At 42.5% G+C, this 26639-nt stretch overlaps 1 protein-coding gene across 1 annotated transcript in view; it reads left to right on the top strand.

The window, feature by feature from the left end:
- Nucleotides 1-6233: 6233 nt before the first annotated feature.
- Nucleotides 6234-26639, top strand: part of LOC310986064 (low-density lipoprotein receptor-related protein 1-like) — a 179161-nt gene continuing 158755 nt past the window's right edge. The window contains exon 1 of the mRNA XM_083971791.1: nt 6234-6351. The gene's annotated coding sequence lies outside the window, so the exon portion shown is untranslated. The remainder of the gene's footprint in view (nt 6352-26639) is intronic.

The following is a 26639-nucleotide window of genomic DNA, read 5'->3' as shown; positions in this document are numbered from 1 at the left end:
CAAAGGAACAGCATTTAAACATCATTTTATCCTGTTTCATGGTCTGTAATATAGATCATATTAAAGTTAAAGGGATAGTTCAACATTTTGGCAAATTGGCCCACTGTCATAATCCCTATAGTCATAGCAGTAGGTTTGTTACCTTTAATTGTCGGTGCAAGCTGTTTTTAGAACGGCGGAGCAGAGCCATGAGCTGCTCAGAGCTACGCTACGGAGGCTCATGGGATTTCTTGGTTTCCCTCATCAAACTCATCAAATACACAATCCAACAACTCCACAACGCTCTAGTGGACAAGTTGTGACCTGCACATTCACCACGCTATGAGATAATAACACAACGTTACCACACAGAGTTGTTTTAGAGGGAAATTCATGCAAAACCGCTGATGCACGTTGCCTTCAGGGACAGTTTTTCATCAACAGTCTCTGTATTTCCCTCTACAACAACTCTGTGTGGTAACGTTGTGTTATTATCTCATAGCGTGGTGAATGTGCAGGTCACAACTTGTCCACCAGAGCGTTGTGGAGTTGTTGGATTGTGTATTTGATGAGTTTGATGAGGGAAACCAAGAAATCCCATGAGCCTCCGTAGCGTAGCTCTGAGCAGCTCGCGGCTCTGCTCCGCCGTTCTAAAAATAGCTTGCACCGACAATTAAAGGTAACGAACCTACTGCTATGACTATAAGGATTATGGCAATGGGCCAATTTGCCAAAACGTTGAACTATCCCTTTAAGAGGAGCAGAAGAGCGCCTTATTACTCGGCAACAAATGCATCATCATCATCTGGTCTCGATTTAAAAACGTGCAACAGCATTAAAAAAAACAAAAAAATCTTTGAAAATACACGTTTCCTCCCGTGTACGTGACACGTGCATCCAACGCCTGAGCAGTGAAGTCGACTTACAAACTGTTTTTGTCAAAGCTTTCATATTAAAACTGTGTTGACTCAACTACACATGTGTGAAAACAGGCTTCAGAAACACTTTGGGCTGTCGCGGCTGACTGTCAGCTGATCCAGAGATGATCCAGCGATGCCGCTTTAGACGATGACGGCTGAGAGGAAACCATGTCTCATGTCTCTTTTTTTCCCCCCTCCTCTCTCCTGAAGCTAGTTTTCCCTGCTGCGTCTCCGCCTCACATCTTATGTGGAAGACAATAATCAGCCATAGCTTGCCCTACAACCCCCGACCACCAGTGTGGTTTCTGCTTCCTGGAATCTCTGGGTTTGACTTTATTGAATTTATTTGTACAAGTGAAAATCAGACAAAGGACATAAAAGCCCAACAATGGAAAACCATGTGCAGGGAGAAGGTAAATAGCTAAAAAAGGAACAATTTTCATTGTTCAAGTTGAACATATCTGCATTCAGGGATGCCTAACTTTGTGTAGAAGTATAAATTAATTTAAAACCACATACAGATTCTACCAGTCGTTAAATATACAAAGTTTGGAGATAAAAGTTACTGATCAATGGCGAAAACATGAAATATGACCAACTAAAACAGACAAGCTAACTACCGATATTTGCGAGCAAATTCACAGAAAGACAAACGACCCAAACTCGCTTTATAGAGAGCCTAAGCGGAAGCAGGAAGTAACGGTCACCATGGGACCTCAACTCTGAAAAACTCACCATTCAAATGAACGGGACTGAAAATTTTATTTTGTGATCCGTTTGAATTGTGCCATGAGAAAAAAATATGTCCTCTACCTGTTTAAAACATCACGTTTCATCCCGTGAAATCAGCAGTTTGTTGTAAAACTATTGTAGAATAAAATTCAGAAGAATCTGTAAGCAGAAAGACTACAAGTCGCGTAGGTGACGTCACACACCAAATGTCGCCCTTTCCCGTGTCAGTTGGTGACGTATTTTTTGTGGGACACAGATCTGTAGTCCGTGGAGCGGTCTTTACACAAAATACATTCTTCTGTTGCCGTTTTATGATAAATGGCTGATTTCTCGGGATGAAACGTGATGTTTTAAACAGGTAGAGGACATATTTTTTTCTCATGGCGCAATTCAATCAGATCACGAAATAAAACTTTCAGTCTCATTCATTTGAATGGCGAGTTTTTCAGAGTTGAGGTCCCATGGCGCCGTTACTTCCTGCTTCCGCTTAGGCTCTCTATTATAATAATAATAAGTGGACATGGCGGCCATGGTGCAGTAGCTCAATACTGAACAGAATATGCTACTTGGGTTAAAAAGGCTGGTGCAGAATAATTCAAATACAAGATGCAAAAAAAAAAAAAAAATCATTTTTAATTAAATGTTTTTGAATATATTAGAATATTATATCATTAACAACTTTTTGACTTAAAAAGAGTTGGAAAAAAGTGTGTGTGGGGGAACCAAGTTTTTCAGATGGTTACCCAAGCAGATAATTTAGTAGAAAAGTGTAATTATCTCAAAGTTATTGAATTATGTCACATAAAAAAAAAGATGTCACTGCAGCTTGTGGTCTTGACTGGTCTGGAGAAAAAAATCTCCAGTCCAGCTCGACTGAGAGTAAAAAATGTTGTCGATTGAAGATGTATATCTGGTAAAAAGCAGGTATCAGCAGCATATTTATATTTTGCGTGTCTGTACCATCTATCAGTTCTCATGACAACCCTGCATCACCTCCTGCAGCCTGCATCACCTTCAGCTCACTAACCTCCTGACCTACTTCCTGTGCTCGCTGATATCTCCCTGTCAGCAGCGTCTTAGTCTGAGTCCAAGGCGGCGTGTGTGTGTGTGTGTGCGCTCTCCTCCCGCGGTACGACAGCGTCTAAATAAACAATAGACAACGAACAGATCCACCGCAAAACTACCTGCTGATGTTGATACCTGTAAACAAACACAACAAATATACAGGCACGCGAGCACTGAAGAAGGAGGAGGATGAGGAGGATAGGAGAGAGAGGAAACGCTTTTACACAAGCCTGGTTGCATTTCATGAATAATTCAAAAACCTTGTGACTTCTGAGACGCCACTTTTTCACACACACACACACACACACACACACACTGATCACAGCGTACAGAGCGGAGGATAAGTGAGGGTGTGTGCAAAATGTTGCGCGGAAACATGTCAGGTTGAATTCATGGTATTTAGGTTGAGTCCCATTTTCCAGATTCCCGAGTCGGTGCAGGAGTTGGAGGAGAGCTCCGAGTGTAAATAACCTTCATCCTGTTTATCCTGCTGCATCCCATCATCCAGACCCACTCTGTCCCACAATGCCTCCTGTCCTGTTGGGTCATGGTGTGTGTGTGGTTAAATAATGTAAAGGTTACAATACCTAGTATGCTCGTCTACTACGACACGTAATTGAAAAGAGGGCTGAGGGTCGGTGGATGGACTGTGTTGGAAGAATAACCACTGATCTATTAAATAATGACAGTGATGGTGGAAAGAATTGGAGTTGAGTGAGTAGAAGAAGTTTAAAGAGACCCCGAGGAGTTTGCTTTTGGTTATAAAAGAGTCTCATATTAATGTGGATGAATCTACGTTACCACTTGTTAAAGCAGAAGTAAGCGGAATGTTTGTGTTAATATAAGGGTGTATTCACACCTGCAGTGTTAGTGCGCACTAAATTTAGATCGCACTAAATTTGGTCCCGTTTGGGTCAGTGTGAAAGCACATCGCACTCTAATGCACCAAAACTAGTGCGGCCTGAGGAGGTGGTCTCGTCTCGGTTCGGCTCCAGCTGAACTCTGGTGCCACTAGTTGATGTGTGAAAGCAACCGCGCTCTGGTGCGACCCAACTGCCAGGCGAACTCAACAAGTTTGAGCTAAAAGGGCTCCCGTAGTCACTGACAACGGGTTAACGCGGCGGGGAGACCGGCCGTCCCTTGTGTCCGCGGAGCAGCTGATTACCGAGCTGCAGCAGCAGAGGTCCGCCCGTGTTTAACGTTTAACGGGAACTAACGGGACCGAGCTGGGTGAACGCAACCGGAAACCAGCCGGAAGTACCAAACAGAGTTATACATGCAAACAATATAGAAATAAATGACCAGAGCTACTAACAACCGGCCCTACTGGAGTCTCCATCAGGAAAGTTTTATCAATCAGCGCTTCCAGATTTCAACCGGTAGTCATGGAGACATGACGCTCTCCAAGTTTGGTCCCGAGTGACAAAAAGCAGGTGTGAAAGCAACCGCACTAACTGAAAAATGAAACAATGTATCATTTTAACATTTGATTAAACATGTGTGAAAACACCCTAAGTCTTAAATAGTTGTATCTTCTGACAGCAATCACTTCTATAGAGTGTTTGGTCTGAAACACGGGTCTGTCAGTCACTCTGCTCTGAGCCGAGGAGAAAACTTTCCTTGTATCCTACAACCTTTATCCAATGAGGAGAGAGAACGGCATGCAGGGGCGGTCCTCTCTGTGTGTGTAGCCAAGGGATGCGCGTGAATGTGGTGACGTAGGGACGAGGGCGGGGACTGCTAACTCCGGCTGACAAGAAGTTAGACAAAACGACTGGATCGCTTACTTCTGCTTTAATGGCTCCATTTTAATGTTTTGTCTTTATCGTTATTTTGATATTATTATCTAGTGGTCGACGCGCCCAGCGTTTCATAGTTTTGGTTTCCCGGACGCTGCCCGGTGTGTCATGAGAATAACGCCGCCGGATCACTAGTTGGCATCGTTTATGTTCGGACCATGGTATCTGATCGTCTTCCAACCTCCGACTTTCATTCTTGATTAATAAAAAACGTTCTTGGCAAATGTTTTCGCTTTCGTCCGTCTTGCTCCGGTCCAAGAATTTCACTGTGCGCGCGGAGGCTCATGGGAAATGTAGTGTGAAAACACTTTGCTTTCCAAAACTCCTCGTAGTCCCTTTAAATAATGTGTATTAAAGTCGTTTTGTCTGATGTAGAGAGATAACAAGGTTCAGAAATAAAAATAAGCGCAGATGATGGAGAATTTACATAGGAGTAAAACTTCAGATATTAAACTCAAAGTCCAAAATCATAAAATAAATAATCTCTTCTGTAAAAATTAATTCACTCACATGTGGATGAAAAGTAAAATGACCAAGTAAGAATTGACCCAAGTAAGAACATAGTTGTCCATTTTGTTTATGCTAATCGAAGCTTTTGATTGGTCAGAAGAAGAAGTAGAAGATGTTTATCATGTTCAAACCTCTGACAGGAAAATAAAGTGAGAAAAGTTTGGTTTTAAGGTTTTATAAGTGGAAACCTCCGCGATGGTACAAAAATAAAAAGTTAAAGCTTCAACTGAACAAACCCACTCAGATCCATTTTTGCCGAGTTGCACAATCTGGCAACACAACCACAAGAAGCAGTCAGGTCTGTTTGACACTGTTTGTTGTAGAGAGTTATTACTCCTGCGTATAATAAGATGTTAACATGTATTTTACTGCTTATTTACGTAAAAACCAGGACAATGAGTTTCTATTGGTTCCTGCTTTTCAGTGACGTAGCTGCAGCATAAAGAGGCTAAAATATAATGTGTTTGTCTAAATACATGGTTGTTATTATTATTCTCTCATCTTGTCAGTGTTTTTTCCATTTGCACTCTTCCTGACAGACAGAAAGTGTTCAGTAAAGTCGAGTCACCGCCACGACTCAGCAGCAGCAGCAGCACTGAACGCCTCAGAGTGACTCAGCTTTTGTTGCTTTGTGGAAATGTGTGTTTATATGCAGCTCTGACTGGACTTGAATTAGTGTGGGTTTGAATTTACACACACACACACACACACAACCCCCACCCTCGCTTTTTGGCTGTGGACAGAGTGGGCAGCCCCCCCCCCCCCCCCCCTCCCTCTCTCTGTTGGGTTGAAGGGTAATAGATGATAGGGGGGCAATCCTCCACTGAACAAGATGTTCTTTTATATCTTCCAGTCTTGCACTGCAAACGGCCTGGGAACACTGACCTGGATATCTAGGTGCAGCAGGGTGGTTGTTTAGTTGTTTTTTTTTGCACGTCCTACATGGTCGATGTGCGTTTTTGTTTTGTTTTTTGTTGTTTTGTGTGTGTGTGTGTGTGTGTGTGTGTCCGTCCTCTGTCCTCGTTGCCATCAAGTTGCAACTTTTCAGACTTCCCTAATGAAGGCCATTGAAGGGCCACTATTGGCTCTGAACACAACAGATCCTTCTTGCTAATGAGACCCCAGGAATAAAAATCACTGACACAAAAGCGAGAACTTTTTTTTTTCTTCTTTTTTTTTCTTTCTTTCTCCATTAATTCACTTTTGTCTTTGTCTCCTTTCAGCTCCAAAGACCTGCAGCTCAAAGCAGTTTGTGTGTAAGGACGGGGTGACGTGCATCTCTAAAGGCTGGCGCTGCGACCGGGAGAAGGACTGCCCCGACGGCTCGGACGAGGAGCCAGATGTTTGTAAGTCTGTCTGTAAGGTTGTTGTATTGTCTCCAGATGTTGTTGCAGGTCACCAACGTCCTGTTGTTTGTTACCATGATTACGATTCTGCTGCGTCTGACGGAGTGAAGCTCGGCCGACGTTTCAGGCTGGATAATTGAGGCCTAGAGGGGAAAAAAAAGCTTTTTCGACCTATTTAGATACATACAGTATATGTTTAAATATGTGTTTCATATAATCTGAAGCACGGCTTGGCAGGCGGTGTTAGGATGCTTATTTTAAACGTTGTGTAGTAGAGTTTTCTTCCCATTTCGGTCCGTGAATTCAGAGAAATACAAGCTGATGATACAAGTGTTGAATTCAGGCCCATTTTTTACACTATTTTGACAAATCTCCAGTGTTGGCCCAATTATGAACGTCTGTTGAAGAGCAGTGATTTTGCATCCAGGACGCTCCATGACATCATGATGAGATCAGTCTACACAATTATTACATAATCACCCTGATCACAATCGTTTTGCATAATCGTTTCCATTCATCAGTATAAAAACAGCTGGATGAAACCAACACAAACGTCATGTTTCCATCACTGTTTCCTCGTCGTTTTCCAGTCGTTTGAAGTCTGATCGGTCCTCTTTTAATCATCATCATCATCACATTGCGCCCCCTTCTTCTTCAATATTCGACTCCCACATTTTGATATTGACATTAGCATCATCGTTTTAGCTGCAAAAGTCAATAAATTTCTCTTCTTATTCTTCTTTTATGAGGTGTACGACCAGGCTTATACTATAATACTGGCATAAAATGATCAGAAATAGACAATTGAATAGCAGTTATTTGTTTGGCTAACTAAAATGTCATGATTGTGACCAGGTTAGAACTTCTTGCATTTCCCTGCCTTGTTTGAATCCCCTAGGGTTAGGGTTTGCACACAGCACTTCGACATAAGCCATTATTAAGCCAGTTTTTTCCTTGTCACGTCTCCCCAATGACCTTCGAACCCGCACATTTACTTGTAGCGTTGCCAGTCTCCAAGGCCAAGACATGGTTAATCTAATTTGGCATCGGGAAAGACAAAAACATCCTGTAGTCTGATCAGGGAGCTTTTTTCTTCTTAAATTCATTGCAGAAAAATGCAGACTCATAGTTGGGTTATGTAACATTCCTCTAGTAATGTGTGAATTATGTAAACTGGTTTGAGTTGAACTCTCTTCAATGATATGAAACACACTTTTACTTTATTCCGTGTCTGTTTTTGTTGTTGCAATATCGAAGTCGTGTTAGATCCCCTCCAGTCAGAGCCTCTAAAAGCAGTCAACAGCTAACAGACTGAGATGGATGGGCAATTAGATTTATTTGGCTAAACCACAGCCAGGCAGCAGAAAACAATGGGCTGTTTTATCAGCGAGCGAGAGGTCATTCCGACTTGAAACAGTCCTGTCATGCCCAATTAGGAGATTTACAAAGTTTGTCTTTCTTTGTGCGTTGCAATTTCCTTTTTTTTTTGCATTCAGAGCCACAGTGGATGCAGTCATGAGACGAAAACCAAACTGAAAGTAGTACTAAGAAAAACAAAACAAAACAGCTGTCTTAATTAGAGTTGAGATGCTTTGAGGCTGAATCCCTGGGAAGTGAATGAAAGCGGCAGTGTCTTTCTGGTCGGGCTCTCAGACTGAAACGCCTGTAGTTTTCTAAAAGGGACTCGGGCTCTGGGCGGGCGGGACAGCCTGTGTGTGTGTGTGTACATGAGGCCGGGGGGGTTGCAGAGCGCTATAGTTGCAGACTGGATGCAGAGAGACTGTATGAGAGTAGGTCTGGAAGTCATTAGAGTCTCGCCCGCAGCAATGGAGAAACCTGCTGTTTTTCACAACCTGCTCTTCCACCCCCCCTTCTTCTTCCCTTGTCTGTATCTGGGACAAAAACCACAGCCGCTCCATCTCCTCTCTCTCATGCTACGGCTCCCTCTATAGCTTTTTACTCAGACTTTCTTTGAAAACACCAGTTATGAGTATAGGTTTGTCTAGGGTTGGGCATCGAGAATGGAGAAGCGAATGAAACCGGTTTTAACATTTCAATTCCATTGGAATCGTGAAGAAGTTTTAATTTCGATTCACCTAAAAAATCCATTCCTAAACAGTTTGTTTTTGGGCTTCATCTTCGGTTTGCAGTCCGCCGACCGCCGGTGAACTGGTAGACCATCAAACTCTTTTGACCCCGCTTCTTAAAAGAATCAGAATTGAGAATTGTTAGGAAAGAGAATAGAAATGCAGAATCGGAACTGAAACTGGAATCCTTAAATTGTAAACGATGCCCAATTCGAGGCTCGTCACCATACCAGAATTTCAGTAGGCCTAGAGGATACCAACACCAGTGAATCACCATAGTTCTTGACACTCATTCAATATCACGATTAAAAAAAACAAAAAAACAGAGCCCATGCACCTCTAAATTCAATACTTTATTGAAAAAAAAACCCAGTTTTACATCAAACTATCTTGTATTTAAGCTCCAATGTACTTCAACAACTTCTCAAACTGCATTTGGCCTCTTATTTTTCACTATTTTGGAATTGAAATAAGGAATTGTTAGGGACCGGAATCGTAATCAGGTTCATAAAAATCCTGACGATGCCCATCCCTATTTGATACCACGATAAAAATCAAAAAACAGAACCCATGCACCTCTTAATTCACTACTTTTATTTATAAAAACTGCTTCACATCAAACTTTCTTGTATTTAAGCTTCACTGAGCTTCAACAACTTCTCAAACTGCTCAGAGTTTAAAGAGCAGCAGCAACATGAAGTTAAGAACAGAGTTAAAATGGTGAATATGGCTCAACACAAACAGGAACTCATGGAGTCATTACTGAGTCCTTCAAGTTGTTCAGCAACACAACTGTTGTTCTCATTAATTCACTTTGGGGCTATTTTCACACAGACTTGTGCAACCAAGGCTTTGCACCAGATGCGAAAATGATGCGTTGTTTCTAGTACATACCGGAAAAAAGACACGTGTTATTGGTGATGTTTACATGACTCGAGGCCAGACTCGCATAACAAACGGACCGGGCCAGAGCAGCGAAAGCAAAGTCCAAGTCTGAGTGACAACATAAGTACCAGTTTTATCTTTTATCTTTTTGTAGCATTTAAGGTTTTTTTTCGGCGAGATTGTTACTGAGGAAAGTTGCCAAGTGCATCAGAAAGACTGGAGTAAACAGTTTTATCTGCAGCTTTAGAGTTCGACCAAGTACAGAAGGTTAAATCGTCTGTAAGGGTCATTTTAATTGGAACCGTGGGACGAGAGGTCGGATATTCTGTGGTTTTAAATCAAAACCCACAAAAAAAAGAAATCATTATAACAACAAGTCCAAAGCCTTCAGTGCCACGGATCCTCAAAAAGATCCTTGTTTGTTTCCTCATTATGATAAACATGAAAAAGAACTGCACAAAACAAAAGAATGTATTTGATATTTATCTTTTTCTTGAGTAGGAACCAACTGTCTCGTGTCTGGTTGTTAGAGACTGGAGAGAACATTTGAAAACATCTAAAAGATCGATGCATGAAATCGATTTGATGACAAATTAAGAGCGACCCCACCAGTCGTGATAAGCAAAATATCAAATATTTACATACAAGCTAAAACGCCAATGCGTTAAAATAGTTAAAATTGTCCTATAAAACAAAAATATCACTAGAAAAACAGCTGAAAAACCAGTTTGTTCATTAGTTTGTTACAGATGTTTGGTGTTGAAGCTGTAGAGCACTAAATCAAAATATAAACCCAGTTAAAGGTCCAGTGTGTAAAATAGTGGGAAATCCATGACATCGAGCCTAGACTGCAGCGCTCGCTTGCAGTCACCCTTTCTGTCGGCAAAGTGGCGGCAAAACTTGTTAAACGTGCTCTCTGACTTGGTTGGATTTTCCGTTCGGGCTGCCGTACAAACATGGCGGTGCAAGATGGCGACACTCTCTAAAGCAAGACACTTGTTATAAAAGAAGAATTATAAGGCTACGAAAACCAAACACTTTTTTTTTTATAGCCATTATACACTTATACAAATATATTATTCAGATGTTGCCAATAAACCTTGTTAATTATTCCACACTGGACCTTTAAATACAGTTGGTCCATGCAGCTCGTCATCATGTGTCAACGTCCTACAGATAACCTGGAAATCCACATGGATGGAAAATTAAAAAACACGTTATGATGCACAAACTGTTTGCAGGCCAGTTTGTAGTTTAATTGTTGTGCTAAAGTTGCTTTTTGCTGCGGACGCTTCTGGTTGAAAGATGCATGAGAGAGGTTTATGTATTCACTCATGTGCACGGCGGCTTCACAGTGGCCTTTGTTGGGGTGTTGGCCATGGCCAGTGAAGTCAGCCACCGTCCAGTGCAGCTGCTTTGCCCCGCTGCGTAACCCCCACAATGCTGTTCTTTGTACCCCGGCGTACTGGGTCAGACTGGTATAGACGGATGCTGAAAGAGTAAAACAAAAACAAAATGCTGGGGGGTGAGGGTGGGGGGGGCATATGACCTTTATGTAGCACTTTGATGTGCGTTCCTAATCAATGAACAATTGAAAGCCGCGTAATGAAGATGGATGTGTGTCCGGCCGGTGCTCGTGGCCCTCGGGCAGGGCAGGGCAGGGCGGAGGCTCGGCTGGAGCTGGAGAGACTTTATGACGATCCGGACTGAAACATTCCCACATGCAGCGAGTGTGTCGTGGAAACACAGGAAGTGTGTAACGCTGCAATGATGTCCCCTAACCCCCCTGTCCTGTAATAAGGGCTGGTTTTTATAGACAGTTCCCACCTAGACTGCAATTAGCTCTTTAGGAGATGAAGCGCTTTTTTGTAAGAGCCACTTTCAGAGTGGAAAACGAAAATGTTTAATGATGTAATGTGCATCTCATCGGCTGCATCGCTGCTGTCACAACCAATGAAATGGAAGAGGAATTAATCCGGTGCTTTTTTGTTTTTATCATTGATCTGTTTTGGTGTGAAGTCGTAATGAGACACGAGCGGTTTGTTATCTGGTGTATATTTGATCGTGGTGGTTTTAATTGAGCGGACAGACAGCTGATCCAGGACCAGTGGTTAGATACAGAGGAGGAGGAGGAGGAGGAGGAGGAAGTTGTGTGTTTGATCCTGTTACTGTTTCCTTAAAGCGGCCACCACCCAGTCCAGATAACCATCAACATGTCAAGGAAAACAACCTTTGCCCAACATGAAAGAGTGTGTTGCCTGCCAGCGCCTCGTTCCTGCAGGTGTGAGTGTGTGTGTGTGTGTGTGTGTGTGTGGGTGCGTGCATACCTACCTCCAGATCTCACTCTGCTCTCTCTCCTCTATCAGACGATACAGCAGCTTTGTGCATTTTCTTTAGGTTCAAAGATGCTTCAGGCGTTTTACAGACAAACGTGAAAAACACACATATCAGTGAAAACATAACATCACACACCAGAGGAGGAGACGACTCGTCAGCGTGAGTGTCATATATTTACACAGAGAGCGGGTAAAGTGTCAAAAAATATGATGCATCATAGTCATGCATGTGTCACACTTCACTTTTGGTAAAACACTGCTGCATCATCCTTTTATTTAGTGAAATTATTTCCTCATCAAATACACAATCCAACAACTCCACAACGCTCTGGTGGACAAGTTGTGACCTGCACATTCACCACTCTATGAGATAATAACACAACGTTACCAGACAGAGTTGTTGTAGAGGAAAATTCATGCAAAACCGCTAATGCGCATTTCCGTTGGGGCAGTTTTTCATCATCAGTCTCTGTATTTCCCTCTAAAACAACTCTGTCTGGTAACGTTGTGTTATTATCTCATAGTGTGGTGAATGTGCAGGTCACAACTTGTCCACCAGAGCGTTGTGGAGTTGTTGGATTGTGTATTTGATGAGTTTGATGAGGGAAACCAAGAAATCCCATGAGCCTCCGTAGCGTAGCTCTGAGCAGCTCACGACTCTGCTCCGCCGTTCTAAAAACAGCTTGCACCGACAATTAAAGGTAACGAACCTACTGCTGTGACTATAGGGATTATGGCAATGGGCCAATTTGCCAAAATATTGGACTACCCCTTTAAGGTTGTACAGGGGCCAGATGGAGTTTAAACATTTAGAAAGAGGGTTTAGTTGGTTGGGCGTTACGTAATCTCAGCAGGGCTCTGCACAGAGGGAGAGAGTCCAGTGGCGTTCATGATGAAAGACACAAACAACAATAATATGATCATTTGTGTGTAATCGAAGCGCCCCTCCCCCTCCCCCTACCCCCACCTTCCTGCCTGGTGAGGGCAGAGACAGAGGCAGAGGCAGACAGATGTTGAACACCTGTCCTTCCCCCAGGCTTCTCTCTACATCCTGCTCTCCTTGTTTCACTTCGGTCTCCTCAGGTTTGACGATGACGACGACTGCGACAACGACGACTCTCATCCTCATCCTCCTCCTCCTCTTCTGCTGCTGCCGACCCCCCCGAGGCCTTTCCTGTTATTTGCATAGCTCTTTTTTTTTAATGCAACAATTAGTCATCTGTCCTTTGAATTAGCTTCCTAATGCTGGAACTAATGGAAGCGACTCTGGAGAGGAGCTTGTTGCTTAATTTGGAGATTAAACTTCTAGTCGCTTGATTTCTTCCTAAGAACTCCGAGCCTAAATAGACTATAGGTGCCTTTTAGACTTCTTCTTCCTCTTCTACCAGTAAAAACCTGCACACTACTAATAGTTTTAAGTTAATCCTCGGTCCATTGTGAGGAAATAAAGGGCGAATGCATCACATAAAGAGTCTGTTCAGTCCCACGACTTAAGAACTTTCTCCAGGAGCGAGTGGGTCTGTTTCTCCTCTTTCATAGTGTAATATGTAAGAGAAAAGATTGTATTAAAGTGTGTGTGTGTGTGTGGGTCTGTTTAAACTTTTGTCATCTGTTCTTTTATGCATAACCTTAAGGAATCAGGTGTGTGTGTGAGTGTGTGTGCAAGATGGATGGCATAACTTATTTATATATTCATACACCTCACCACTGGTTTCCTTTGTTGTTTACTTTTCTTCTTTTCATAAGAGATACTGATGTAGGTTCTATTTATTATTTCGGTGGGTTGGGTTGGTGAGTGAGGTGGGGGGGTGGGAGTTGTCTGCTGGTGTTGTCCTGTATGAATCTTGGAATTGACTTTGCTGATAGAGCTGTTTGCTCAGTGTTTTGTGTGTGTGTGTGTGTGTGTGTGTGTGTGTGTGTGTGTGTGTGTGTGTGTGTGTGTGTGTGTGTGTGTGTGTGTGTGTGTGTGTGTGTGTGTGTGTGTGTGTGTGTGTGTGTGTGTGTGTGTGTGTGTGTGTGTGTGTGTGTGTGTGTGCATGTGTGTGTGCGTGCGCCCTGAGGAGCAGTGGTGCTGCTGTGTTTGGAGAAGGCTCAGTTTGTTGTGCTTTCGAGAGCTGGATTTAGCCTTCCTGCTTTGCTTGTCACCCTGCCAGCCACCCCAGAAGCCCCCCCAGGAAGGAATGAAAATGTGGTGTTGATGTCTTGGAGGGAAAGAAGGAGAAGAAGGAGGAGGAGGAGGAGGGAGAAGGAGGGAGGAGGAGGAGGAAGAGGGGGAGAGCAGGGAGCCAAAAGACAAGGAGATCCAACCATCAAGTGCAGAGAGGTCACACAGTCTGACACCAGATGGTTTAGAAATAAGAAATGTCACTTTATTTACATAGAAAGTTTGGGATGTTTGACTTTAGGGTGAAATTTATGGAAAATATATATAAAAAAGTTAAAGGTACGATATGTAAGAATGTGGCCAAAATTGTTGCTGCAGTCAAATTCAAAACACAGCAGCGCGTTGTCCCCCCTCCCCTACCCACCAGACTCCAGGTTGCCAGACAGCGACGCGCTAACCTCCGCTCTGCTCACTCAGTCAGTCTCAAAGCAGAGTAAAAAGCTAAATATTCATCAACAACCTCACTGTTTTATTGCTCTGACTCACAGTAACTACGAGCGGAGTTCACGTCACTCAGGTGATCTGCAAGTTATTGTTACATTCACGGCTCCGACGCTGTGTCTGCAGCGCTGACACACACACACACACACACACACACACACACACACACACACACACACACACACAGACATGCACACACAGACACACACACTGTAACCCCGCATCTACCGGAGCCGTAGTGCGTGTTACTCACGCCGTAGATGAGCCAACATATGAGACGTCTTACCGCAGAATAAACGACGCGAGCCGCTCCGGTTCTCCTCCACTTTCTGACGTCGGATCATAAAACATGAGGACCGGAGACAGGCGACCTGACCGGGACAGACTCCTCTCATGAACCGCTCCACACGTTCACAATCACTTCATTTACCATCGGCTCCATTTCGCCACATTTCCTCCCTCTTCTCTAACTTTCACTTTGTAATTCTTCCCTTTAGCTTTAGCGTTAGCAGCAGCTCAAACTAACTAGGCTACATGCTCACAACAGCAAGCTGTGTAGCCTATTAAACGGCAGAGCGACAAGCCGCTTATTTCTACCGTGTGATATCAAGCAAATATGACCAATAACCGATAATAGAACACAATCTTTTTTTTCATGATCTCGTTTTATCTCCCAGCCGTATATGCAGCTCAGTGGAAGCTAACTGGCAACCCGGAGGCTGAAACGCCACAGACGCTGTGACAGGGAGAGAGCGCTGGGTGGCGACACAAGCCAACCATAGAAATTCAAAACATAAACATGATTTGCGGTCCGCAAAAAAAAAAATTTAATGCGAATATCTTGGCTGTAGGATTGTTGTTGGTGAGTTCAGTATGTTATATGAACATTATTCCTGAGTCTCTGTTACATATTAGGACGATTTTACAGCCAGTTGCTTTAGATTTCTTACATACTGTACCTTTAATGCTACAGTGATATTAAATCATTTAAGTCGGGTATTTAAAGCCTCTGTATGTACTATCTAGATTGCAGCGCTCACTCACCCTGATGGTGGCCGCCGAGGACAAACACGTTTGGCTGCACTTTGTATAAACCGAATCGCCTTGTTGTTTACATTCTACTTCCGGGTAGAAAACCAGCATGTAATTTGAATGAGATTGCTATAAATATCATATTTTTCACGCCCTATCACCGTTTAGATAAATCTGAAATGATTGAAGAAACATTACTATTTCTGTGTGTGTGTTTTGTGTTGCTATGTGAGGTATTTATTCAGTTCGGGGGAATCACAGTGTCTAGAAAGCATCAGTGGCTGCAGCTGACAGGGACAGCTAACGGTAGCTAAGCTAACATCAGGACGTCAGCTGTTAAAACCCTCCCGTTGTCGGACACGACATGAAAACTACTCCAGTTAGCTCAGTCATGTTGTAACTCAGATATCCGCTGGAAAAAATATTTTTTCATGGACCGTTTATTGAGTCACTGAGTTATTAAAGTTAAACAGGTACAGTACAGGCCAAAAGTTTGGACACACCTTCTCATTCGATGCGTTTCCTTTATTCTCACTGAAGGCACCAAAACTATGAATTAACACATGTGGAATTAACAAAAAAAGTGTGAAATAACTGAAAACATGTCTTTTCTTCTTTGTCTTCTCTTTCTTTTTTTCTTCTTCCTCTCCTTCTTCCTCCTCCTCCTCTATCTCTGCCCCCACCAATTCTAGTTTCGTCAAAGTATAGCCACCCTTTGCTCTGATTACTGCTTTTTGCTCTTGGCATTCTCTTGATGAGCTTCAAGAGGTGAACCTGACCTGAAGATGGTTTTCACTTCACTGGTGTGCCTTGTCAGGGTTCATTAGTGGAGTTTCAGTGAGAATCTACAATGTAAATAGTCATGAAAATAAAGGAAATGCATTGAGTGTGTCCAAACTTTTGGCCTGTACTGTAGCTAACCGTTAGCCCGGCTAATCTTTGATAACCATGACTAATTACAAAAATGTGCACACAGAAATAGTAATGTTTGTCCAGTCATTGGTTTTATAAACTTTACAAACATCAGATTAGTCTAAACGGTGATATAGTGACATGAAAAATTTGATATAGCGAAACTCTCGTCCGTCACTATTGTTCGAATGCTGGTTTTCTACCCGGAAGTAGTTGTAAACAACAAGGCGATTCGTCCTATAAGAACAGTTCAACGTTATAAGACCTAGCTGCTAACGCTGCTCAGCTGTAGCACCATGTGTGTTTTATAACGGCAGAAAAAAAACAAAAACAACTACGTGGATCATCATCCTCCGGGCACAAGCCGAGTCACAGACACTCAATAATAGAGCGTTTGAGCCAAGTTTGTCCACTTTCGCGCACCGTATTCAAAGATGGTGATGCAACATGACAGCCAACTCTTTCCAAGCTACGAGAGAAAACTTTCATTTGTATGCGGTTGTTATTAGACTTCGGTAAATACGTTTTTATGAAAGCAATATTTGATTTTTGCTAATAAAAAGCCAAATAAGTTACATACTGTCCCTTTAAAGGTCCAGTGTTTAAAATGGGGGTCTTCTTTGTATGACGCAATTAGTTGGCACGTGCAATATAACAGTATAACTTGTGCAATATTTACCATTTGTTGGTCAATGCGTTCCATGTTTGCTGAAAAAACACAACTTACCTTTTGGCTTTTTGCACGTTTTGGTTTTGTGATTCAGTGCAAAAATGAACAGAAACACATTAAAATGCAAGAAATGTATTCGATCCACCACCGGTTTGATCCCAAAACATAATCTGACGTCATTACGCACAGATTTTAATAGGATTTAAAGCTCTTAGATGGAAATGGACTTGCAGTACAGTATGCTTGTGTTTTCCCCTCCACTTAGTATGAACGCTTGGCTTTGTTTTATTTCTTTTATCATGTCTGAAGAGCGTCTGTCTTCGTTTAATGTGTTTTGAGCCACGGCCAAGATGATTTTCTGTGATAAACAGATAATAAAGTTTTTCTAGTCTAATCTAATCTAAAGCATTTTGTTCACATTAATATTTTTGAGCGATCCTCAGATGGTTGTGGATGGAAACGTATCTTATGATGTAAAATCACAAGTCAAACTGAGATGGACAGAAGAAACAATGAGGCGGCTGAATGAGCCGAGCTCCACAGGTGGCAGCTGAAGGTGTTGTTTTCCACCTGCAGAGTGTTTATGGGATGGCTGTCAGAGGTAGCACTCTCTGTCTGTTTGCTGTGTGTGTGTGTGTTTTTGACAACGACCATGTTGAGCAGCAACATCAAAACACAAAACTCCTGTTCGTCCTCCTGGTTTCACACTGCTTATTTCTTGTCTACATGTCTCATTTCTAGTCAAAACTAATCTCTTTCCACTTAAAATAAAAAAAATGTACTTGTTTTTAGATCATTTCCACTTGTTTCAAACAAATTTTCACTTGAAATAAGTAGAAAAATCTGCCAGTGAAAGCAAGTTTTTTGTGCTTGTAATAAGAAAGAAAAACTTGCTCCACTATCAGATTTTTCTACTTATTTCAAGTGAAAATCTGCTTGAAAGAAGTAAAAAGTGTCTAAAAACAAGCTACTTTTCAATGTGATGAGTTTTCTTATCGTATAATGAGACTTGTTTTGACTAGAAATTACATTTTTGACTGGAAATAAGACAAATATTCTTGGTAAGATATTTGAGTTTTTGCAGTGCACTGCTGCTGCGTCCTGGTTGTTTAGGGGAGTCATGGTGGAGGAGGGAGGAGGAGAGGGGGGGGGGTTGTTCCTTTGGCAGGGCAGATGATAGGACAGGAGGGGAGGAGGGGAGGTCAAGGGGAGCCTCGGGGGCTGCTGGGTCAGGATTCAGACTCTCCGTCCAAGAATGTGTCATCATGTTTTGGCCGACGAGACGGAGACTGGAAGAGAACCCGGTCGTTCTGTGTGTGTGTGTGTGTGTGTGTGTGTGTCATTAAGAGACGTGGTGTTGGTGCTGCAGCCATATTTATTCATAAGAGGATGTATTTATTTATGGATCAACATATTAAATTATTAATCTGTATGACCGGACGACGACGTGTGTGAAAAGTTGCAGCGTTGTTTTAGGCCTGGACGACACGTATATGGATGTTTTTTTAAGCGGATATTTTCGTCCTCTGTCCACACCACAGAAATATCTCTGTCCAAACTGAAAACAATCGCCTCTGAAGCCTGCAATGCAAATGCCCGGCCGATTAGCGATTAGCAAAATCTAAAATACCAGAAGAGGAATGTATTTTAACCGTGGATATCGTCGAGAACTCCCGACTGGTTAAGTTTAGTAAAACTGACATGTACAGGTGTAAAATAGGGGGAAAAAAGCAAAAAGTAAGTGAAGCCATTGGTTGGGTTTAGGCACAGAAAGGAAAGATTGTCTTTACAAACAATGGCTTCACTTACTTTTTGCTTTTTTCCCCTATATTACACCTGTACATGTCAGTTTTACTAAACGTAACCAGTCGGGAGTTCTCGACGAGATTTGGTAAGATTCTACGTCACTTCCTGCAGCTCATGTAGCTACGCCATCTACCCACAACCGCAGCAACGTTATTATGTTCATGTGTAGAGCTGAGATGAGACCTGAAAGTGCAAAGCACACATCAATAGCCCGGTACCATGATGGTTGTATTATACAGTAATAGATCCATGCCCGGTACACGTCGGCCATTGTTGTTGACAACCGTTTTGCTTCAATGCGTATGTGCAGTCGCTAGGCGCTTGACATCATCGCGTCAACACCAGCTCCGTTTAACCTTGCTACACGGATCCACTCAATCGGATATTTTTTTTTATTTTTCCACTTTTTTATCCGTTTAAAAATATCTCAGTTTATGTGGGTGAAACCGCCGTGTTTGTGTGGCTGAGAGGCCCAATTGGACAGAAAGATGTGCGTTTAGGAATATATCGTATTCGTGTTTGTTCCAGGCCTTAATCATCATCCAACGTGCTGCTGCTGCTGCGTCGTCTCCACCGTCGGTTCCTCTGCAGTGTTTTTTTTTTTTTTTTTTTTTTTAAAGAAACCCGCCTGCAGGCAGTGGGTCGCTGCTCCTCTCTCTCTCTCTCTCTCTCTCTCTCTACACTCGGCCTCATTCTGCCTCACATAAAGTCCCTTTTATGTTTTTTTTTGTTGTTTTGCTCCAGCACTGGCAACCGTCTTATTATTTGTTTGTGTGTGTGTGTGTGTGTGTGTGTGTTTGTTATTGGTTGAATGAGCATTGTGCTGAGTCGACCAGCAGCATATGGAGGCATAAACTTTAGTGAATGGAAAATCCCCACACGCACACACACACACACACACACACACACACACACAGACACACACAGACACACACACACACACACACACACACACACACACACACACACACACACACACACACACACACACACACACACACACACACACACACACACACACACACACACACACACACAGCCCTTAACAACAAGCTGGTCGACTCTCTGATCCAACCAGACCCAGATCTGGGCTCCATCTCTTAGTTTGGGCCGAGCTGAGCCTGGAGAGGAAACACAAAAGAAGAAGAAGAGACAGTTTCCACGATGAATAAAAAAAAATGTTAAAGGGATAGTTCAACATTTTGGCAAATTGTCGGTGCAAGCTGTTTTTAGAGCGGCGGAGCAGAGCGGTGAGCTGCTCAGTGCTACGCTACGGAGGCTCATGGGATTTCTTGGTTTCCCTCATCAAACTCATCAAATACACAATCCAACAACTCCACAACGCTCTGGTGGACAAGTTGTGACCTGCACATTCACCACGCTATGAGATAATAACACAACGTTACCAGACAGAGTTGTTTTAGAGGGAAATACAGAGACTGATGATGAAAAACTGTTTCAAAATTCAAAATTCAAAAAAAAAAACTGTCCCTGAAGGCAACGTGCATCAGTGGTTTTGCATGAATTTCCCTTTAAAACAACTCTGTCTGGTAACGTTCTGTTATTATCTCATAGCGTGGTGAATGTGCAGGTCACAACTTGTCCACCAGAGCGTTGTGGAGTTGTTGGATTGTGTATTTGATGAGTTTGATGAGGGAAACCAAGAAATCCCATGAGCCTCCGTAGCGTAGCTCTGAGCAGCTCGCCGCTCTGCTCCGCCGTTCTAAAAATAGCTTGCACCGACAATTAAAGGTAACAAACCTACTGCTATGACTATAGGGATTATGGCAATGGGCCAATTTGCCAAAATGTTGAACTATCCCTTTAAGAAAAAAAAACTTCACATGATAGAAAAACTAAGAGGAATGCGTCTGTGGAATATTAATCCTGAAACAGCAGATAATCAGAAAGAACCCCTTCCCTCCTCCTCCTCCTCCTCCTCTTCATCGCTGTGCCCCTGTGGCCTGCATCACTGCCCCAGCTGCCCCCCCCCCCCCAGCTGCCCCCCCGGGCTGCGGTTCAGTTGAGATCAGGCCCTGGCACGTGACGCTGCTTACACCAGCGGGTTGGGGTCAGTCGGGGCTTTGTAGGGGGCCACAGCCGATTTGTGTGATACAAACAATGGCCTCAGTTCTCGCTCCACCACCACCACCACCACCCAGCGCTCTGCCCTCCCCCCCACCCCTCCTCCCCCCTCCTCCATGCATGTGATATACCTCTCTGTGTAAGTGTGTGCAGCGGCTTTAAGACTCCACTCGTGCAAGGTGTCTGAAATCCAGTGTGATGCCGTGTTTTGATAGATGCTGAAAGAAGAAAGGCTTTGTTCGGTGACTCGGCCTAGAGAACCGTTTTCATCTCCTGGTGACCTCCTTATTTTGTTCTGTATGCACTTTGAGGTGTATCTAACATATTTTGTTTATTTTTTCATTTCAAAAGTGGAGTTAAAGGTACATTGTCAAACTTCTCCTGTTATCTATTCACGAAAATCGATTATTTGGTTCAAAAGTCTGTTTTCATTCATCAATAATCCCCCCATCAACAAACTGAAGTGTTCCTTTCAGCTCTGAATTAGCCGTTCATATCATTCGTTCATTCATTCAGATGTCATTTTAGTCACAGAAGTCCAGAGAAAGACGGTAAAACATGGGTCAGGTAAACAATACAACATCGCCATGACAACATATTGTCACGTGTATTGTTTTGCCTCGTGCTGACGGACCACTTGTTTACATAGAGCCTTTTTTATGCCGTTACCTGCAGCGGCTGTCGTCCGTCTGCCGTCTGCCCAATTTCACGTGAATGCAGCATGAAAAATACGATTGAGTTGCTTGCGATCTACAACCGCAACTCTAGATGGGAGGAATTCCTACACAATGTCCCTTTTAAGAAATATGAGAATCTGTTTACGGGCTGAAAAATTGCACGGAATGGAATAAGTAAAAGAGGTGGGATGTGAAGTTAAAGGGAGGATGTGATGGAGCTCAGTGTGGTTTTTAGCTCTGGGGAAGAAACTGTCCGTGAATCTGTTTGTCTGTGTTTCAATGCACATGTAGTGGCTCCAACAGGAGGTCAAACAGAGAGTGAAAGGTGCTTTGCAAAGTCAGGGAGCGGAGTGGACAGCTGTTGATCGTCTGCACGGTGTTGAATATCCTCTGAAGTCGCATCTTATCTGCATCTGCATCGGTACCAGACTTCTTCCACAGAGCAGCAGCAGCAGCTTCTCCCTCCTGACCTGGTACTTGTTAACCAGAGTAAAAAAAAGGCCGTAGTTCTCCACTGTTACATCACCAGCATCAGTTTCCAGCCAGTGGTGCTGTCACAGGGTCGCCAACAAGATCATTTACCTTTCCCCCACATGCTCTAATTGAGCCACAGAGCAGAGAGGAGCTGAGGTCACGGCAGCCGAGGCTTCGGTCCACGACCTGCATGGTGGAACAGAGCAAATAGAAACTTGTCAAACGGGACAGAAAGAGAAAAAGGAGAAGAAGGAGAAGAAGGGGTCTGGGCCTCCTAACCTGGCTCCTGCACACTGGAGGAATGTTGAATAAAAGACCCTGTTTAATTCAAATTAGCAATGGCTTTTCCACTGCGGCCGCCGCTGCCAGCTCGCACAAGAATGAAGCCTTGTGGGGCTGCGTCCATCCACTTCCTGTGGACGAGGTGTTCCACTCGGTCTGTTCCCTCCTCTTCTTCGTCTTCTCTTTCCCTCCCTTTCTTTCTCTTTGTCTCTCACATATGTCATATTCTGCTTTTTTCCTCTCTCTCTCTCTGGTACAGTTACTGTAAATGGGTCAACAGATGTCGGAGGGAAAAATAAAAGGGGAGTGATCTGGAGGTGGGACAGCGGCAGAGGAGTGATGGCTTTCAGAAGGAAAGGAAGAAAAGACCAAACAAAACAAAAACCTCCTCTGCATCTTAGATAATAATAAGATTAACTTCATTTATATAGAGCCTTTAAAAAAAACTAGTTATAAGGTGCTGTGCAACAGGAATAAAACATTTCAAAAGCAACTGCCTGTAATAAAATAACATAATAAAACCACCAAGTGAGATAATATTGGAATTAAAAGTTAAAACCACCCATCCTCAACAAAATAATGATAATAATAATACTTTCATTTGTAGAGCACCTTTCAAAACAAAGTTACTTCACTTCAACAACTTTATTTGTCCCCATGGGGCAATTCATTTCATTTCAACAAACACAAAAACACAGATGACGACAATACAGATAAAAAAACACTGCTAAAGGACATAAATTCAGATGTTAACAGTTTGAAAAGTAATAAATAATTTATAAAAATCAATCACACTGTGCTGCTGCAGGACCAAGATGGCTAAGAGGCTGCTTTGTAAAATTAAAGTGTGTTGTGCAATAAGCTTCCTCTTCCTCTTCCTCTTCCTCTTAGAGTTGAGGAGGGAGAAAGCAGTTGGAGTAAAAGATCCTTTATATCTGTTGGTTTTGAACCTGAAGGAAGAAGCTCAAATTGTTGATCTAGTGGATGGGAGCTGTCAGACAGGATGGATTTTTACTTTACTGTTTTGTTGTACACATCCTACAGGGTTTCCTGGTCCATGCCAATTATTTTACAGAAGATGCTGACCACCCTTGACAATAATACATTTTAGTTTTTTGATATGAAGAGATTGAAACCAACAGATAAAAGAAAAAGTAAGCACAGACTCAACAAAAGAACGATAAAACATATTCAGCCTGGAGTTTTGCAAGTTTCCTAAGGCAGAAGAGGCGCTGCTGGCTCTTCTTCAGTGTTACACTCCAAGGTCAGTTTTTTAATCAAGAATAGCACCTAATATAAGTACATAAGAATCCACTAGTTCAATGTTCTGACCATTTATTACAGTATAGACAGGAGAAGATTGGGAATGTCTAAAATCAATCGCCATGTCCTTGGTCTTAGAGGCATTGATTACTAAAAAGGAATCCTGACACCAAGTCATAAAATAATCAACAACACAGGACCATGAGAGAATTCATCAGAAAACTTCAAAATGTGGCGCTTCTCATACGTATACACTTCTGCAGTCATTAGTGTACATGTCAGACAGTTCCCCATTTAGTTACAATGTGCTTAACAATAAAATGATTAGTGCAAATAAAATACATAGAAATAAAATACAGGAATACAGAATAAAAAACTAAAAGAGTCACAACAATAATAAAACAGAATCAGTTTAAGAAGGCCAGATGGTAAAAGTGAGTTTTAAGAAGCGATTTAAAAGAGGACACTGAGTCTGCCTGCCTGAGATCTCATAATAATAATTTAATAAAATAATAATATAAAAAAAAAAAAATCATACAACAACAATATAACAAATGAAGAGAAGGCCAATCGATAAAAGTGAGTCTTTAGAAGAGATTTCACACTGTGCCTTTAAGAGAAACAGCCCATCATCAGCCATGATTCAAACACACACTGCAACAAATTACAAAAACAGCCAGTGTGGTTATAATAATAATAATAATCCTGTTTCGACATCAGTGCTGGTCAAAAAGCAAAAAGCAGAAAGCAGAAAGCTGCAGTGTGGTTGAATGTTGTTGTGAATATTCAGCGACGCAGCAGCAGCGGTGGCAGGTTGTGGCAACACGTCGTCGGTGCTGAGTCATTAGTCTTTTTGTGGATGAAAGTCTGGTCAGAGTCACGAGGCCGCGACTCCATCCAAGAAAAAGAGTTCAGCAACAAGGTCATTAAAGAGAAAAGCCCTCTGTTGCAAAGCAAATGAGACTTTTTTTTTTTTTTTTTAGCGGTATATTCTCCTCTGTGTGTGTGTGTGTGTGTATGTGTGGTGAGTTCATGGGTGCATACATTTAGTCTGTAAGTTTCAGAACAAGATGGATGTGTTTACTCTGTGTTTTGTCGTACCACTACAGACTTATTGTCAGGGCTTGGCCTCTGGGATGGGATGGGTTGTGATATGATGGGATGGATGTGTGTGTCTGTTCTGTAGATGTAGAGAAGGAGCTCTTTAGATTTCTGTCTCTGTTGTTTTTTGCTGAAAGGAAAAAAAGAGAAGAAAAGATGGAGGTAAATCCAGAGAGGAAATGCAGCAGGAGGAGTGTTGGGAAATGAGGTGAAGGAAGAAAACAAAAACAGCTCGTATTAGAAAACAGGGAAGGGGGGGGGCAGTGTGTGTGTGTGTGCGTGTGTGTCCTCATTTTAAAACCTAAACTCTTTGTGTGTATGGAGATGGATTTGTGTGACGCAGTGACTCAAAGTGCAGTTTAGTTTTTCCCAAGTCCCAACATTACAACATGCAGCAGCTGTGATTGGTCAATCACACGTTAAATAAGGGTCATTACATTGTTCCTGAGTGTTTTTGTTCAGACTCCAGATCTCAGTGTGGGTCTGTCTGAGTGAGGAGGGAGTTTTTCTAGTGAATGTTGCTCTTCCTGTGTTCAGTAATCCTTCAGTGTTTTATCTGCTGCTGTAACTCTGTAGATTTCCACACCGTGGGACGAGTAGCTGAAGGATTATCCTACATTGATCAAAATCCCTCTGTACGACGACGTAGGCAGAGCGACGGAAAGCTGTGATGCTAATGCTGTTCTTTTGTTTGGTTTTTAGTGAAACATCATTATTATAGTTAAAAAGTACGTTTACATGACACTGGAAAAAAAAAAAAAAAAGATTGTATCTGGATATAATTTGCCTGGATATAATTTACACCTGGCATTAATACGAATCTCCAGTGTCCACATTGAGATCCAATCACACATTAAGAAAAAAGCTTGTGTAGCCTCTACCTGCTCTTTTTACTAAACTTAAAGCCGCAGTGTGTAACTTATTTGGCTTTTTATTATCAAAAATGAAATGAAAAATCTTTCATAAATTCGTATTTCACTGAAGTGGAATCACAGCCACATACAAATGAAAGCTTTCTGGTACCTTAGAATGAGTTGTTACAAGTCGTTACAAATACATAAGTGGGCGACGCACCGAACCGAGGCGGCCATGTTGCATCGTGACCGTAGGTAACCACGGAAACTGAGCGGAGCTGTGGGCTCGGCCTGTTAAAACTGTCACCACTGTGTAGTGTGAGGAAGGACGGAGGCACTGGTGTTGCATTCAGGTGCAGTCAGGCAGACGGCCGTCGGCAAACCAACCGGATGTCATTTTACTCCACCAGAGAAAGACGGTAAAACAATACCACATCACCATGACAACATGTTGTCAGGCCTGTATTGTTTTGCCTCGTGCTGGCGGACCACTTGTTTACATAGACACTTGTTTATCCTGTTACATGCAGCGTCTGTTGTCTGTCTGACGTCTGCCCCATTTCACGTGAATGCAACATCAAGAATACGTTCAGATATGCAACCGCACCGCTAGATGGGGGGAATTCCTACATACTATACCATTAACCAACTCCTTTCTTCATTGCCTAAGCCCAACCAGTGCAAAATCTTTTTTGGGAAAAAAAATACGCTATTAAAGGAATTGTCAGAAAGGCAGGGTGTTTAAAAAAAGAAAAAAATACCGTCATTCCGACCATAGGAGGCAAAAAATGTTGGAATGATGGGCGTTTGATAGAAAATTAAGTGTTGCCATTCAGACAATTAGAGGCCTATGTCGGACTGGTGGGATGTCGGAATGGCGGTTGTAAAATAAAATCACTGGCATCGCTTTTAAATAATAATTGTATGGTCTTTAGTTCAGACAAACACTCAGGTGTGTAGCTAAAGGATGGAGGGATGACACCAGTTCTTTCATCCGTCTTTACATCCTCGAGCGTCCACTTGTTGAGCCGCTGTCACGTTGAAGGACGTTTCAAAGTCAAAGTCTTTCTCTGTTCTTAGTGTCTTCATGGAGTTTGCTGCCTGCGTGTTGTAGCAATCAAAAACGTAATAACAGCCAATAACGTAATAATTTTGGCCATTTTAAATGTAATAAAGCCAATAATGTAATAACGTGCCGATAATGTAATAACATTTTTGA

Source organism: Trachurus trachurus (genome assembly GCF_905171665.1).
Source record: "Trachurus trachurus genome assembly, chromosome: 5".
NCBI classification, from domain to species: Eukaryota; Metazoa; Chordata; class Actinopteri; order Carangiformes; family Carangidae; genus Trachurus; species Trachurus trachurus.
Note: the sequence above shows the minus strand (reverse complement) of the source record. Positions and strands in the feature narration are given on the sequence as shown.